The sequence below is a fragment of the Passer domesticus genome, chromosome 3 (genome assembly GCF_036417665.1).
Source record: "Passer domesticus isolate bPasDom1 chromosome 3, bPasDom1.hap1, whole genome shotgun sequence".
Lineage (NCBI taxonomy): Eukaryota > Metazoa > Chordata > Aves > Passeriformes > Passeridae > Passer > Passer domesticus.
In genome coordinates, this window is record NC_087476.1 from 102,609,427 (window position 1) to 102,627,620 (window position 18,194).

General features: G+C 37.7%; 1 long non-coding RNA gene across 1 annotated transcript in view; it reads right to left on the reverse strand.

The window, feature by feature from the left end:
- Nucleotides 1-420: 420 nt before the first annotated feature.
- The window catches only part of LOC135298217 (uncharacterized), a 152,644-nt gene continuing 134,870 nt past the window's right edge, over nucleotides 421-18,194 (reverse strand). The window contains exons 6-8 of the long non-coding RNA XR_010360229.1: nucleotides 8,051-8,189; nucleotides 3,465-3,596; nucleotides 421-1,153 (exon numbers count right to left, since the gene is read on the reverse strand). This is a non-coding gene — a long non-coding RNA (uncharacterized LOC135298217). The remainder of the gene's footprint in view (nucleotides 1,154-3,464; nucleotides 3,597-8,050; nucleotides 8,190-18,194) is intronic.

Sequence of the window (18,194 nt, forward strand, 5' to 3'; positions counted from 1 at the left end):
TCTGAGGCAAAAAAATGCTTTGGAAGGATGCTTTCTTTACCAAAATTCATAGAATCATGAAGGCTTAGTGGATTTTGATTCTTTTCAACAGATATTTTTAAACAATGGGGAAAATTATTACATTCAGGTGTGGCTTTTTCTCAAAATTCTAGGCATCTTGAGTACACCAGATAAGAATTCATGTCCTTAAAAAAATGCAGTGATTTTGCAACTAAATGATGTTACCCATCTGGTAAAAAAAAAAAAAAAAAAAAAAAAAAAAACAACAACAACAAAAAAAACTCACTACAGAAATTGTATTCAGTCATCAGTCATTCAAAGAAAAATTGGAGACAAAAATTAACAATATTTTTGTACTGGTTTTATTCCAAAATTTTTAACAGTCAACACAAGGGACAGAGCATAAAATGGACATGAAACAGTAACAGAACTCTATGCATTATAATTAAAATAGAATCATAGAGTGGTCTGGGCTGGAAGCGAGATGTAAGGCTGACAGGTGGGTGGTTCACAAAGTCCTCTGTTCTCCCCTTTTTAAAGATGCGTACAATATTTCCTCTTTTCCAGTCACCTGGGACTTCATCTAAATGCCATTTTTCAAATATCATGGCAAGAGGCTTGGCAACTGTGTCAGCCAGTTCCCTCGGTACTCTAGGATTCCTCTCCTCAGACCCCATAGATTTATGTACAGTCAGGGTCCTCAGGTGCTCATGAACTTGACCTTCCCTTTCAGCGGGAGGGACTTTGCTCTCCCAGTCCCCGTCCTGCTGTCCATCCATTTGAGAGGTGTGGGAAGAGAGACTGCCATTGAAGACTGAAGCAAAAATTGTTAGGTACACCAGCCTTCTCCTCTTCCGTTGTTACCAGTTTTCCAGCATTGTTTATGGGACATCTTCTTTGACCTTCCCCTTCTGGTTAACCCACCTGTAGGAGCCCTTCCTGTTATTCTTTGTGTCCCTTGCCAGCTTCAGTTCCAGCTTTGCCTTGGCCTCACCCTATGTGTACACTGCTGCCCTTCATCCCTTTACTCTTCCGAGGTCAACTGTCCCAGCTTCAAATGCTTCTGCATTTTCTTCCTTCCCATTAGTTTGATCAGCAGGTCCCTACATATATTGTAACAATTCAAAACTCAGACACAAAAAAATGTGTAGTCCTACAGGAAAAATAAAAAAAAAGGCAGAATGAGACAGAACGACCCACAATATTTAAGGGAATATTTATTGTTTTATTTGACTTTATAGCAAAAAAAAAAAAAAAAAAAAACCAAAAAAAAAACCCAAAAAAAAACCAAACCCCACAACCTATCTCGTTTTTATTTTCTCTTCCATAATATTCCCTAGGATTAGTAGAATATATCAGGACACTTAGAACAGAAATTGGTTGTACTATCATAGGATCATTCAGGTTTTGCAAAAGACCACTTATTCTTGATACCTATGTGACTACAACTCCTTTTAGACATTACATTGGATTTACCTTTGTGGTCTTCTTAATTTTAAATGGCAAGAGAAAAACCTGGTGGCTTTTCAAAATGCCAGCTATTGCTACAGGTTTAGAGATTTGTCATAAAATACAAATATGAAAACTAATAGGAGGAATGGCAGAATTAACTGTGGTGATGCAGATAACTTTAAAATGCATTTCTATTCAGGATGAATAAATTCAGTTAGAAAGAAGAGGTGAAGAACCAGCATTTTCCACTTTTCCCAGTTGTTGGAGCATCTCAAAAGTCAGTAGAGCTAAGTAGTTAAAATTTGAATATTTAGCACTGCTTTTTTTTTTAACCATGAAAACAATACTTCTACATTAACTAAGTTTAAAAAAGATTCTTTACTTTTCCTGAATCAGAATATAATGTGAAACAGAGCTCCAAAAGAACTTTTCAATGGTCTCAACATGCGGTACCCATTCAATCAACATTTTAACAGAATTTGTTAGACTTTAATCATCTATCAGCAACAACCAGTGCTTCACTAATTTACTTTATCTTCTAGATTTACCATAAAAAAAAAATAAATTAGAATTCCCCATGTCCATACTTGCAGTGGGATTTGGTAATTGATATCTCCCACCATGGGAGTTCAGTTTTACCAAGAATTATTTTATAATAAAAACTAATTCTTCTCTAAAATGTGTGCAATTGGTATACCCATTAAACTCTTTTAGAAAATGAAGAACGCAACATTGATCCTAGATTTTCTATTTCCGGAAATTCTCCAAAATTTACTTAGAAATTGCAGTAAGATATTTCCTTAGAGAGCCACAGATTTTGGGAGCTGTAAACAGTCAGTTTGGAAGGTCCATACAGGATCTTACACAAACCAATTTCATCTTTTTTGTACTTAAAATTTTTCCTAGTCCCTCCCTCCAGTCTGTATTCATTCAGATGAAACAACCAGAATGAAGTCTGACTAGACAGGGAAGTCCCAAAGCCAGCATCAATCAGCTAAGCTCTATTGAAGTCAATGAGCTGAGGTGTCCTGGCTGAGCTACAGGCCCCTAATCCCTAAAACAGAATTTATCTAGACATTTGGTACAATAAAACCCAAAGCTGTGAAAATTCCATTTCCAAGTTGGATAGGTCTGTGGAGGTTGGTGATGGATGGAAGCAGCCCTGATCTCCATGCCAGCAGGGGGAGGAAGGAAGGAAAGAAGGATCCCCTCTGGTGCCTTGGCTGGGCATTATCACATGAAAGGCACCATGTGCTGCCCTGGAAAGTATTCGTCTGGAGTGCAGTGCCACTTTTTTCCTCTGCTAGAGTGAGGCCTCTGTGTGTATAAACAAACAAGCTGACAGAGGGCCAGGTGTCCTAAGCCTTCCACCAAATACAAACTTTCATGTGTTTATTTATTTATGCAGTGTCTGCAGTGCATTAAAAGGTCAGTATGGATTACCTTGACTTGACAGCACCTGAAAAGTTCTGTTAACCACAAGTGCTTAACTTGAATGTCATGGAGCTATTGCAAAAGTTTAACTTGCATAAAGGTATCTCTCAAGCCACTTTCTTGTATCCTCTGTTTAGAGGTGTGTCTTGGGAGTTCTTGTATTCCACATTCCTAACATAAGTTTACAAGTGTGAAAGAACATCTGATGAAAGTGCTCTTGTAATCCTGACTCCAAAAAATGATACCATCAATTACAGGCCTTCCTGTGTCTGTTAATATTGATGTTTCTTCAGGTTTTGGGGGTTTATTTTGTTTTGGGGTATTTAGTTTCAGTTTGGTTTTGGTGCTTCTGGGTTTGTTGGGTTGGAGTTTTTTTTGCCTCTTGCTAGTTTTCCTCACAGAGGTGACAAAGGAGCAAAAAACTTGACAAAAAATAAATAATTCTCCATTAGTCTGTGTTCTCTTTTACACTAAGCTTAACTGTGAAGCATATGTGTTTCACATTGTGCCAGCATAAAGGACTACACAGATGCAGGACAGTACAAAATCTGCCCTAAAACCAAGAATGATCAGCTCACCAGCAGTTTTTAAAATTTATTTTCCAGCAAAGCCACTCTTGTATAGCTTGTGACATCAGGACAGCCTCAGTGAACTGATTAGAGTATGGCATAAACATCTGGATCACTGGAGGTGCAAGGACTGAAAGCATCCTGGAAAGGAAATGGAAAGAATGATTAGTGGTATAATCCAGTGGTATAATCCAGGTAAAAACAGCAGTTTTAAAATCCAAAGGGAGAGGACAACTGGGAGTGAAAAAATGAAGGTGGCTGCATTTGTGTGCCTGAGAGATGCAGTGGAGGTGGTGAGCTGAGAACAGTTTTTTGTGGGGAGGAGTGATCAGTGATGGCTGAGTCAGGGCCTTCCATGGGGGCAGCTATGGGGTCATGGGTGTTTGGTGTGTATCCCCCCACCAACATTCTTCTCTTCATCAGACAGGGACATCAGAGGGATCACGGACAGTGGCTGACAGCCAGACAGCAGTCTGGCTGCTGGGTGTTGCTTGCTCTAGGCAAACCAGGACCTGTCTGGGACCACACAGGCAGGTGGCATCATGATCCTTCACCAGTTTGACCTGTTTTGCTCAGATAATTTACTGCTCTACTCCTCAGTCCAAGTACAGACTAGTGAAAAAGTCCTTCCTCTTTATGTTCCAATTGAGAGGGTCGCTATTTTTTCAACTCTTTTATAGTGATGATTTCATCCTCTTGCTAATAGCTCTATTCTCAGAGCCCATCTAAAAATTCTCTAAAGAAAATCCCATTCTCTTTCTTCAATGCTTTCCCTTTGACCTATTTTGCTGCTCTCTGCTTTTATAACTATCGCCTTATTTTTCTTTATTTAGATTGCATACCAGATCACTTTTTCAGCTCATTTTCTTTTACTTTGATATCTTTTGCTCATTCCCATAGTAAATGTCATTTGCAAGAACTGTGATTTTGGAGTCCAGAGTCTCTCATAATTTTTCTTCCATATTCAGTGTTGCGATACTCCTTTTCTTTCTTTTTTGTCTTTGCCTTTCATGTAATTAGACTGTTCCTTTTCCCTTATGCTTTCACTTCCCTAAAAATCCCTGATCATGTCTCTCCTTTGCTCTACATCACTTTATTTTTTGAATTTGTGCTGAACTAAAACAGAGGGTAAGTTCAAAGTTGCCCTCCTCCATTTCAAATCTTTCCTGACATGCTATACTTTTGACCCCTTATCATCCAGTTGTGCAGTCCTACCCTATGCTTCTTATTGAACATAATAATTCTTGCTGTTACAAACTTTGCTTTACCCTCTTTCACCCCCATTTTCTCATTTATGCAAAAAAAATATTGCCTTCATATATGAGTCACCAAAGTTACAAGTTCTAATAGCAGCTCTGAACATCTTTATTCTTGCATCACCTCTCAAAATATATTAATCAAGTAGTTATGAGATGACAAACATTTTCTATTTAAGTATAAATAAAATTTAATTAACAGCATCTTGTAAATTAACAGTTAACTTGTGCATTAGGCAGAATAAATTTGATATAAGGCAAAATGGCATTTTGAGATATCCTTTCATTTTATTATGAAAAGGGTGCTTCAGTCATTCAGGTTCCCAGGATTATGAATTGACAATAGACACTGAGGAAAAGCAGATTTATTCTACTTTGGGATTTTTTAAGCAAAGCTCTAAAGATTCCCCTGGAATTGTTGGACTTGAGGCTGAATGAAAAGCTAAAATTTATTTTACTTGTCCCTAAGCCCTGACAGAAGACAGACTCTTCATATTCGTCACTGTTTTACTCAATTTAATACATATTCTCAGAGAAACCTGTGCCTTGAGCCTGGCAGAAGGGATAGTCATTTCCCAGGCCTACAGTGACACTGCAACCTGAAACAGAGCTCCCAAGTATGGAAATGATTCCTTTTCATGCAAAGGTTCTTCTCACTCCAGCCCAAGCAGCAGTTAAACACTTTAAGCATAGCAAACAACTTCAAAGAGGGAGCCTCACTATGGAGTATCCTGCAGCCTAGTTTTTTGGAAAACCCAGGTAAATATATCATTCCAGATGCCTATAATAAATCAGATGGGATCTTCTAAACATCAGCCTAAGCAGCCACTCCCTGGGGTTTTTGCTGAAGCAGAAATGCCTGAATTTAACCTGGCCCCATTCATCCTGCCCTGTTTGTTTTCCCTCCCACCATGTGAAATCCCACAGGCAAACCAGGCCCAGAGCAGCAGAGCACAGCACTGGGCTTTGGAACACCCCTCAGGGTGGGCTTGCACACCAAACCTCAGGGCCAGGGCCTCTAGGCATCTGTGGAGGTGCAGGGGCTGAGAAAGAGCCTGATGGTGCTTAAGGGCTGTCCTTAGGAATCTAAGTTGGCATATAGGTACAGGCATCCTGCACGTGGAATATTTCACAAAAATGGCCTGTTTTCCAGGATGCTAAAGGCTACTTGACAAAGCATGACTTAAGTATCTTCAACTTGGCCTGATATACACAACAAGACTCTCAAAGTAAAAACATTTCTGGCATGGTCATCAGCAGTTTTAAATAGGATTTGGAACAATTAACATTTTGTTGTGTTCCCAGAACACAAGCCCATTGCTTTCTGTTTAATGAGTGCCAATTCTGATACCATGACTGGTTTTTTCTGAGCAATTGTGAACACCCACCTAAAATCTGAGAATGTTGTTGTTTTCAGAAAGCAATGCTTCTGAGGGAAATGAGATTTTTTTTTTTCACCTCTGGTCTAACTTGCTCAAAAGAAAATAAGTGTTGCAAGTGTTTTATTACAATAAGTAAAGCTCTGGAAAATTAACACTGGTACTGAACTTTTCCACCTCGTAAAAGTCTAGATTCTCAACCACAAATAATAAAACTTGTTTTCAGGATAACAATGCATGCTGAAGATTTTTGTTGCTGGAAATTCTCTGAGGTAAATTCCCCTGAGAATAACGCACACACTGGAAAGGAGGACAGACAGAATAATTTTTCTGCATTTACCAAGTAATTGAGTGTTTTCTCAGTGTTTTGAAAAGTCAAGTAGTCATATGGTTGGATTTTGCTCGTCATTGATGTTGGGATTAACTGATTTCTCATATACAGTATTTCTCAGGTTCTTATGACTTACATATAGTCTGTATTGATTTCCTGTATATTTAATCAAAATTTCTCCTATCAGGTATTTTTTGCTGTCCGATAGTTTCAGCAAGAAGAAGACTCATTGCAAACCTAAGTCTCTTAGAATACAGCCCTCCCTTCCACTGGCAATAGTAATGTTATAAAATAACAGTGGTTAGTCTCTGTCATTGTAAAGCACTTAACCCATTTTTGCCAATCCAGCCTTGGTTTCCATGGAAACAGAAGATAGTAACACAAAAGACAGAATTTTATTTTTTTGGTGGGTTGCTTTTGTTGAATGTCAGCTGTCTTCAAACTTCACTCACAAAGCTCTCCTTCCTCCACATCTTTTTCCCTTAAACCTATAGATTTTAGGGTTCAGGAAGATTCAGTCATCTGGTTTTCATTTTGTTACAACCAGTTTTAAAGAAAATTGGTAGCCAGTAAATTTTAACAAGATGATAGACTTGGACATTGGAGTCCTGAGTTAATTCACAAAATTGTCTGAAGTCACTTTCTCAGAGATAAAATGAAGCCTTAGTGGAGCATGTTGCTGCTGTAGTTTATCAGGAGAGATAAAAGCTATTACTTAGATTACCACTTTTACCATATTAAGATACAAGTGTAGAGATGATTAGGATACACAGTTAAGTTAGATTTGGGTTGCTATTTCCTTAAGGAGGATGTAGTAACCCAAATCTAACTTGACTGTGCATCTGTATGTATGGCTCTCTTCTAACATAGAAGAACGATTTTGGCCTTTCTGAGAAAATGGAGATACTTCTTTCAAGCAATTTGAAATACACAAATATCTGACCCTACTGCATTAAGGACTCTTGAAAGGATATCATATCAATTAGATTGTCTTGACTTTAGGTGAGGCTGAGAAGGCATGTGTTAAAATTTTAGAAATTAAATAGATCAAATTAGCTGTCTCTCTGTGTAGACAAACACTTCTAAAGGTCACAAAGGTGAACTAGATACAAAGCATTATTTAGCACACAGTTATGCTAAAGACAAGTACTATATTGCAAGAATAAAGAAGGTGAGCTTCTTTTCCATGCAAAGCTTGTTCATGAATAAAAATGTAAATTTTTTATCAATTTTTTTCTTACTAGTAATTTTGTGACAAAAGCTATGGGTGACAAATGAGATACCTAAAATAACCAATTCAAAACATTTTCTGTTCAAAGGATGACTGATCATATAAATCACTTACAGAATAGGCTGCCATGCTACACAAACAATGAGACAGGTCTCTCTAAAATAGAGGAGACTGATTGCTTCTTGCAGTTTTGTTCTTTTCTAATTTGGAAATATATAAGAGATAGAACAGAACATGAACAGAGATGAATAGGGAACATGAAAAAATCCACTTATAACATACTCTTTCCCACTCTGTATTTTTAAAAAGCATTGTGGCCTGTGGAAGCCAAGAAGGCTTGTAGGAATTTTCATTACCTCTCTTATTATCTGTGTTGTGTGCTATATGGGAATACTCACTGTGAATTCGTGTTTCTCTGTGAGAGGTATAGCTGTTCCTGCCTTGAAAAGCTGATGATTTTGATTTCAGTGAACATCACCTCACAGCTCAGGTGCTGTGATTTGTCTGTTATTGTTGTAAAGTTGTTTATTTCCATTGCTGAAAATAAAAAAACATAGGGGAAAACAAAGAAACATAGTCAATATAAATATGCATTTTTTATATCCCGAAACTATAACTTATTTTCATATTTATGCATATTCCTCCATAAACAGAACATAGTGACACTTTCTCCTTGCTTCACCACTCCTAGAGAAAAACAAACATATTAAAAGTCTGCTCAGGCTCCCAGTGCTCACTGGATGCAGATGCTCTAGGCACAGCAGCCCAGGCAGCCCAGTACTGCAGCAATGCACAAAACAGCACAGCCTCTCTGTAAGTGGCAGTTTTGAAATACCTCAGATTTTTCCTTTGTTATCCTAGGGGAGGCATACAGAATGCACAGCTCTAGACTTGCCTTTCATTCCTCCCACCACAGTGCCTTCTGCACTTATCAGAGTCCCTCGAGCCACCCGTTGATTTCTGCATTTAGTGAGGGTCATGGTGCTGCCCAGGTGCCAGCAGTGCAGCAAGAGTCTCACCACCCCACAAGCCACTCCTGGCTCAGCGCAGCCAGACCTCTTTGGCAGCACCAGAGATGCCTCAAACCCTGGGGGTGACCAAGAGCATAACTCTGAGCACTGTGACACTGGCCATTTCTCAGATGTCTGAGAAGCTCACTGGCCTCCACAGCAGGTGCCACCAAGGTTTAAGCAGCTTTTCACATGTATTTACATCGTGAGCAGGATCACTTTGTTAGCACAGTCATTCTCATTGCTGATGGGATGCTGCTTCCCATACCCCTGTCCCTAACTGCTTTAGTCACCCTTCAACTGTGCATTAGAAGTGAAATAATTGTAGTTTCTGATGAACAAAATAAGATTTGTCTCCCAAAATTATTTATAGAGAGAACAGCTATCTGAGAAATGTTTGAAGATTTTTATTTTGTTATATCATTGGACATCAGGGACCAAGTCCCCATGGACTTTTTACTGGGACCACCAATTAACTTCACAGAGACAAATGAGAAACAAAGATACGATTTTTTGCTGCTGTCACCATGGGACCCATTTTAGTTAACGAGGTAACAGGGAAACCTTCCAGGTCTTTTTCCCAATTCTCTCAGCTGTCTAGACCCACAAACTTGATTTTACCGGAGTAAAGACTTCATCAAATATATTTATTTTCTTCCACAATAACTAAGAATAACAGTTGGCTCAGCTAAAATGAGCCCAGAGTTTGACATTGGTGATATCATAAAAAGAACCATCCCTGATCCATTTCTTTCTTTTCACATTTCTTGATTTACAAGAAGTTGGATGGCTTTAGAAAGAAATACCATGGTATCTTTACAAGAATAGTTGTGTGGAGGTATTACAGAATGCACTTTTTGGAAGAGATTCTTATGGTCTCTTCCCCCAAGTAACACAAAAGCAATTTATAGAAATAAAAGTCTAAAGAAGATTTGAGAAATTACTTCACCCATTTTTGCATCAAGGAAAAGTGGGACTGTATGGAACTACACAGTGGGAGGTAGTAAATATGGCACAATGATGCCCATAACAAAAATTGTTAAAGGGAAGTGAAAATCATGTTACAATGCACTTTCAAGTGAAAGTTGTTATCTTAATATTGTCACAGATTCAATACACTAAAACTTGTACTGTTTGGTGTAGGTTGTGTTTTTATTTAGCAAAATCTTAAAGCCAGGGAAAATGTAGCTAGAGGACTTAGCAACAAATAATATGCAGAATGTAAATTTAAAACAAAGACAGCAGTACTGGCTGAAAATGTATTATTTGAAGTAATTCATAATTCTATTTGTATATTGTGAGATATATATGTATTTTATGTATTTTTCTGCTGCTACTTAGATTTGAAAAATTTGTAAAGCAACTTAAAATCAAAACTAATGGTAAGATTTAGGTTTTAATGTCACCATAATATTTAGATTATAATAAATATAAACATTTCTAATATATCTGGAAAATACACTTGTATTTGATTGCTTCTTATTTTGAAATCATAACATTTTACCTGACAAGTACTCAGTACACTGATTACTTTTGTTTATTATTCTTGTTTAAAGTACTTACAACATGAATGGCTATAAATCTCTGATGGCTCAGAGCTTATCCTACAAGGGTTTTAACAGAGGAATTTCAGTACTGTGTGTTATGAGAACAGCCTGCTGAAAACTCATGCCAAGTTATGAACAATCCTTCCCAACGGATATCAGCTTTCCATCACAATTCCCATGTGATTTTCAGAAGTCAGTACATGCTTTAAATTTTGGCTCTGTGAATGACTTTGTTTTCTTTTCTGGCTTGTGGGATCCATTTTTCATACTCTCTTAACCTTCTTGGGTAAACTGTGTGAAATATAATTTAGGCTGGCAGCTTTCTAATACTCCACCCAGTACATCTTGCAGCACCTGTGCTCTGTCCTTGCTCAGTAATCTACCTGAAAATTTTAACAATTAGGCTTGCCTCCATGATTTGAATTTAGAAAGGAGTGAATGGGTTTCCAGAAAGTAGGACATCTACCTGCACAGAGAGGACTGAAATACTAGTGCCCTCCAAAGATGCTTAATTGCTAAAAGCAAGCCTAATTAGTGGGAGTAAACAGGAAAAATAGGCAGCAGGGTGGACATCTGGTGCAGTTTCCTGATCTCCACCTCTTCAAAATGTAACTTGCAGGCAAAATCTGTAAATGGAGTAGTAAACCTGTGTCCTAATGGAGCATGATGTGAAGGACACAACACTTTGATGATTTCCCTCTATGTGTAAACAAACTCAATCTTCTGTTCCTGTGTATATTCAATCTAAAAAGGCACTCAGCAGTTCATAAACCAGAAAACTTGACCGTTAGTTCCCTTACTGCTATAGTAAGAGTGTCTTATGTGCTATGGAATTACTTCTACAGGAGTCAAACTGCAATTTATAAAGAAACTATGTGCACATGGTGACAGCCAGCAATTATCAGAAGAGGAAAAAGGAAGGTTGAAGAGTATTTGCCCTCTGAGTGTGATATCAGCCAGCTTGGAGCAAGTGTCAGAATTGTTGACACATCACAAAGGCATTAATTTCTATCTGAGTTGGAGCAGTTCTGATCTCAGTTGTTCTGCTTCCAAGTTCCCTACACTGAAGATTGTTATGCCTTTATTTTGAAGACTGTATGTCATATTATTTTATTTCTCTCTCTACTTAGTACTTAAGAGATTTGTGACTCAATCATCATTTTAGCCTAAGATAGAATATTTTGTAATTAATTAGGCTCACTTAATCTTCCCCAACATATCCTACTTCTTGTGATGCAGCAACAGCAGATCCACAGCTTCTGAACTGCCCTCCCTTCTCATGGAAAATCTGCTGAAGAATACAAAGCAAATGGTAAATGAGAATTACTGTGTTGTGTTCCTGATTTCTGCTCTCTACTTTATCCTCTTTTATGAATCCCAGGAGAAAAAAAAAGCATTATCACACATAAAACAAAGTATTCCTCTCGGGAAAATTATCATAAACAAGTATGATCTTGTTGGGGGTTAGATTTCTTTCCTTTTATTCCTTTTTACTTATATCATTTTCCCCCCAAAGTTGCTAGGAAACACTAACAACTGGGCACTTAAGGAAAACAAAAGAAGTGGCCAAGCTGGGGGAGGAGGGCATCTCGTTGCACTTCTCTAATTTGGGAGTTTCTCCCCAAGGGGCAGAAATGCCATGAGAACTGGGTTGATAAAAGATGGAGCTGGGGCAGCTGCAGGCTCTTTCTGTCTCTTGGCTTCAGAGGAGGTCTCTTTGGGGAAGGGAATTCGCTGCTGCTGCTGCCGCCGGAGCCCAGCCCAGAGCTGCTTCTTCTGCCGCGGTGTGAGTGCAGCCACTGAAGTGGGACCTCATTAGCACCCACCTCACTGGAAGAGGGACCCATCCCCGTCTGCTTGGGTGCCCAGGATCTTGGGCTCGCCTCTCCCTGCCCTGCTGGGAGCCAGGCTGTCATTGTCCCACCCGCACCATTTCTTTGGCACTGCTCTGAGCTTTCGCTGCACTGTAGCCCCGCACCCCCTGCCTGCCAAGGCATCCTGCTTTCCCAGCTTGCTGCTTCTGAGAGTCCTGCTGGGCACCGGGATTGGCTGCCCCAGGGTTTGTGGAGCAAAGCCTTTCCTCCAGCCCTTCCCGTCTGGGTCCAGCCATTACCGCGAGCTCCCGGAGCCCACATCACAGCGCCCCCTGCAGCCCCGGAGGAATCACCGCGCCTGCCCCGCCCGCCGGGAGCCAGCAGCGCCCCTGCTGGCTGCGACCGGAGCTGCACCAGCGGGAAAGCGCCGCAGCCCAAACGCTGGGACTGGGCTCCAGGTTCTGTTTGGTGTTAACAGCAGACTTCTTGTTGTCTGTTTGCTTTATCATACATACTAGTAAAGAACTGATATTCCTATTCTCATATCTTTGCCTGAGAGCCCCTTAATTTCAAAATTATAATAATAATTTGGAGGAAGGCGGTTGACATTTTCCATTCCAAGGGAGGATCCTGTCTTCCTTAGCAGACACCTGTCTTCCAAACCAAGACAGATCTGTAAAAAGTACTCAGGAAATTATTGGCAGATTTTAGATGTTTTTAAAATGTTTTGGTAGTACTGCTGGAGTTTTCTTCAATAATTCTTCTTTTATTTTTTGAGGCCTGCCAGTCTGTAATTTATTAATGGCCCACAATCCAAACAGCAAAAACAAGCCCAAAAAATAAAACTGAAATAAATATGTATTTCTAACTCATGAAAAGAGCATCCTGTAATTTTAGTTTTTTTAAATTAAATTTTTGCAACTATTAATGGGTTTCATTAGTAAGTAAAAATTACTCAAAAAGCATCAACTACCTACAAATTTACATATCTTTTTACCTGATTAATTTAATTATCAAGTTCTGTTAAAATTGTGCAAGTAATTAAAATATAATTCAAAGGTGAATCCTTTACCTTAGAGCATGTTCTTCATGTTCCATTTACATTTTGTTGGGATCAAAAGTCATTATGTCTATGTTTGCCTATTGCCTGTATTTCCAGTACTGTTTCCTTGTCTTTCCTTCATTGTCTTTTTAATATGTCATAGTTTGATACATAAACATATCATTCAGAAAACAAGCTTTTTTTGCTATAAGTGTTCTATTTCTGATAAGCTTGAATGCTTTGATGTGGTTCCTTTAAATAAAAAATTTCAGAATTATGACTTTTAAAAAAATATTTTTAAGAAAATATGGATCGTTAATCAACTTTCTGGCAGGAAAGAAGGGAGAAAGATTAAAAACTTAGAATTTTACCTTCAGGAAGAAACTTTTTTTTTTTTTTTTTTTTTTTGCTTTTAGAACATTTGATTTTTAGAAAAATAATTTAATATGTATTTCATATTTCTACTTCTTGTTTAGACAAAGTCTATTCATTGGTTTACTTTCCAAAAATCACCTTCTATGCCATGAAAACATATGTAATACCAAGCATGTACTTGATACTCCCTGAACAAGAGGCTCATTAATAGAGTTTTAAAATTTATTAATTAGATCCTGTAATTAGGCCATCTGTCACAGGAAGATGAAAAGCTATGTGAAAAGAGTCATTCATTTGTGAATTGGGAAATACTTTTTAGTCTTTTTACTTTTTATGTCCTTCATGATTTCCAAAGACAAGATTTTTTTTTCCCTCCATTACCTGCCACTTCTACTCAGAGGAGATATGTACCAGAAATGCAGATGCTGTTAGAGAAATACTACATAATGTTCTCATTTCACATTGTTTCTTGAAAAAAAAATTCCTCATTCTGAATTATAGAATCCTATAGGTTGGAAAGCACCATTAAGGTCATTGATTCCAACTGTAAATGGCCAGAGGCAGTTATTTCATTGAGAAATCAGTGACATTCAGGTGCTCAGCTACTAAAGATACGAGCCATGAGTCTATTCTCCCAAAGATGGGGAAAAATAAGACAAATATTTTAATATTTTACATTATAGATAAAGTGTTAAAAAAAGAGGATTGATCCCAATAACTTTGTCTCCTGGGTGTTGTGTTTTATATATTCACCATATTAAAGGTTGTTTTGTTACAAACTTCTTAGACTTTCCTTAGTACAAGTTGTAGATATCAGAGGGATGAAGAATTTGCTGCTCCCCTAGAGAAGAGCTTCTTAAGTGGGAAAAGAAAGAAGTGTTTCAGAGCACAACTTCTGGCTATGGTACATTGTTTTTATAGACATCAGAGCTGTGACAAACATGTTCCTGAGCTGGAGGAAGCTTTCATATGTAGGTGTTAGTAGTCAAAAACCTAGAGAAAAAGATTTTCATGAAATTTTCAGCCATCTCTGAACTTATTGTCACTCCCAAATTCTCCGCTTATTTTTTTGTCTTGGACTAAAGCTCTGAAGTTCTCTGCTCAGGCTGAATTAAACATTCCTGCAGTTTACACCTTGTAAAAATCATGAGGATATAACTATTAACTTGAGGGTATTAAACGTGGAGGATGGCAACCAATCAGACACAAAACAAAGCATTTCAAGAAACAATTTAATATAAACTTTGTATTGCAAGGGCTGAATCAAAAGCTTCCATACCTTATGGCTTCTGCTCAGCGGAGTTTAACCCTGGTGCCATTTTCTGGGGCTCCTACCTAACCAGAATCAGCAGATAACACCCTAAAGTGTAACAGACTGTGCTCAGTCCATGACAGGGAGAAGAACTTAGGATTTTAAATGCAGAGAGCACTAACCTCCACAGTTTCATCGAAGGAAACAGGCTTCTTGGCTGGCAGCAGCTCTGAAGGACTGACCTAAAGAGCTACTAGAAGGAACCTGGTGTATTTACAGTCATTTCTATAGGTTCTACAAGACTCAAGTATCATGCATCAGTACTTCTGTTTACGCAGATCATCCACACATTAGTTGGACAGTGCAAAAACTTCAGACTTCAGTGTGAACACTGACATGGATTTTGACAACAAAACTGGCATTTGTCATATTTGTCATAGTATGTCACCCAATACTAAGCAAATAGAAACATTAATAACCAGTCTATCCTCTACAGCAGGAGGTCTCCAGAAAAGTGCTTCTTGATAGTAATTTTCCAGCAAAACTTTCTGCAATGAGATGATATCTAGAGCTTTTGAGAACTCTTTTTTTAGAGTTTAAAAGATGGAAGCTGCTTCTGGAACAAAGTAAAAGTGTGACTACATGTTTATAGGCCAAACAAATGTCTCTCTATAAACAGTACTTTGGGAGAGGCAATTCAGGATTATGTAGCTTCACTGTACATTGTAAACTATTTCAAACAGGCCAGGGAGCTGGCTGGAAGAGAAGATGGGAATTTGGCAAGCACTGTACAGGCTATCTGGAGCCAGGAGTATTTATCATGGTCACATAACTGAAGGCCTAAAAAGTATCTACATGCAAATGGAATATTAAATCAATCCCTAAAAAAGCAGTTTCCAGGAATTTTGAGAATTGCAGATTTATTGGTGACACAGTTTTTATTACCATTACTTGTAACAAAAAAAACTTCAATCATAAGCAAAAATATTGGGATTTTACTGAGGTTTTTTGGCATTCATTTCAGATACCATACCTATTTTCTAAAAGGGTGAAAGAAATTTTTTACAGGAGGAAAAGGTAATAACTATCAAAGAACTGAGGCACACATATGAACCGGCCATATGCAAAGCAATTGACTTGCTGTTGCGGTGGCCAAGGTCCTTTGTGTTGGTTTCCAATACATAGATTTCCTTTCTGTGACTGGCAGGTGAAGATCTAAATTGCACATTCAATTAATAGATGTGCTGGAGCAACAAAAAATTACATATACCTTAATCTCAGTTGTTATCCTTGTCTCTTTTCCACAATCAGTACTGTTGAAAAAAGGTTAATTCAGCAAATGGTTCTTATGCTATTGTCAGCTTCCTAGGTTTGATTTATATTTAAAATTAATACATTTCCCATCTCTGAGCAGTTGCAAAGAAAATCTGGGAAACAGAATCCTGACATCTTATACAAACACACATACATACACACAAAAGGCAAATAGAAAGAACTAAAAACATCCTTGCAATTACATCTATTTCTTTTTATATCAAACTTTATTACATTTCAGATCTTGGTTAACTTGTGTTTTGGGCTTTTGAAAAGCTTGGAGTTTAAAACAAGATTTTTGCCATTTCCCTAAAGGATTACTTAGGAAAAGGCATCAGTAGTGGCTGGTACCCTGTGAGGTTGCATGAGAAGAGTCTTGAAGCTTGGGATAGCAAGGAACAGAAAACACTATGGCTTGTAGTGATTCATGGATGTTGTTACAGACTCTGAAGACAGGGAGGTTATGTAAGTTTCAAAGGTACAAATAAATTACAGGAAAAAAAGGAAATAGTTCCAAACCATGGTAACTGCAGGCAAAGCCCAAAATCATTGCTTTATGAACAAACTTGCTGTTGCTACTGCTCACTCACTGTCCCTTTTTCTTGTATATTTGCTCTGACACAGTCTATGCTCAGAGTTTGCACCTTTCTTTTCCTCCTTCTCCTTGAAAAAGATAGAAGAATGAAATGCCTAATGGCATTAATGAGATCATATAAGGCATTTATTATGCCATAAAACACTGAAAGCATCTTTGAACATTTATGATTTCTTTTTATTTGAAGATATTTTATTAGAACATTAGCAATGGGCCCGGTGCTTTTAATGTCTTTTATATTTACCACTGGTTTGGTGATGAGGTTTTTGTCTGTTTGGGTTTGGACAGGTTTTTTTGTTCCTTTTCTTAATTTTTTCAGATGACCTAGAGGAGTAAGGACAATAAACTCCTGATACAAGATAAATTATTTTGAAGCTATGACAGAATGAATGTTTGGAAAAAAAATAGAACCCATAACAAAGAACTTAAATGTGTGTAGCTATCCTAGTCACTCTATGTTTCCTAAATTTGGTACTGAGGATAAATTACAAGGATGAATGTGAATTTTCTTATATTCTTTGTCTTGTGAATGTTCCATAAACACCAATTTCTACAGAAGTTGATTTATCCACCTTCTCATCATGTATTCAGCAAGTTATTTAAACACATGCTTATGTATCTTTAATCACATTGTTTTGATAGATTTGGTTATAATATTCCAGCAGCTTCTAAAAAAATTCAAGTACTTGAGTGCTTTGTTGAATGAGGTGGTAAAAGCATGCAATACAGGCTACAAATATACCTATAAAACATAAGTAGGAAAACTGCCAAAAAAGAGTTAATAATCATCCTAATTGTATAGTACCATGGGGAGCACAAAACTTGACATCTTGGGATTTACCACAGCCACAAGTCAGCCCTGAGTGCTGTAATGGATCTTGAGTTTTCTATGAGCATGCTGCTGATCCTGTGGTCATCTGTAATCGACCAACCAGAAATACACCTTAAACCTACTAATTGCAGGGATGTCTTACATGGCCTGTATCAGAATAATTGAAAGTATTGCAAAATTATTTTCAGTTCAGAACACATGGTGTTATAAAATAACCTAGTGATTATACAGTCATTAATTTCCTTCAGCTATTTCTTCCACTTTCACAAATCTTTACTATCCTGCCTCTCCCCAAAGCATCATGGATTCACCACTTGAAGTCAGATAGAGAAAACATTTTAGAGGATAGTATGAAATTACTTAATTTGGTTTTATTACACAATTTATTTTTAAATCCTGAAATATGCAGGTACACTCATAATTTTATTTCCTTTAAGTCTGTTCATTTTAAGAGAAATATCTAATTTTTTATCTGTTCTCTTCATACTCCTACAAATTGATAAATTAGCTATATTTCTCCGTAGAATCAACGAGATGGTTGGTCTTTGCATGTGCAGTTGTTCAAGAAAGTGAAAACACATTTTTGTAAAGAGAGGGTTCTCTTGGTTCTTTTAAAATCATTTTTTGTATTCTTAAAATGACATTGCTCAACTGAGTCTCCTAAGCTCCAGTGCTATACATCAATAGCATGCTAGGGAAGAGACAGACTGACAGCCATCCTGCCTCTTGCTGCCAAAATTTAAATATATGCCTTACAGAAA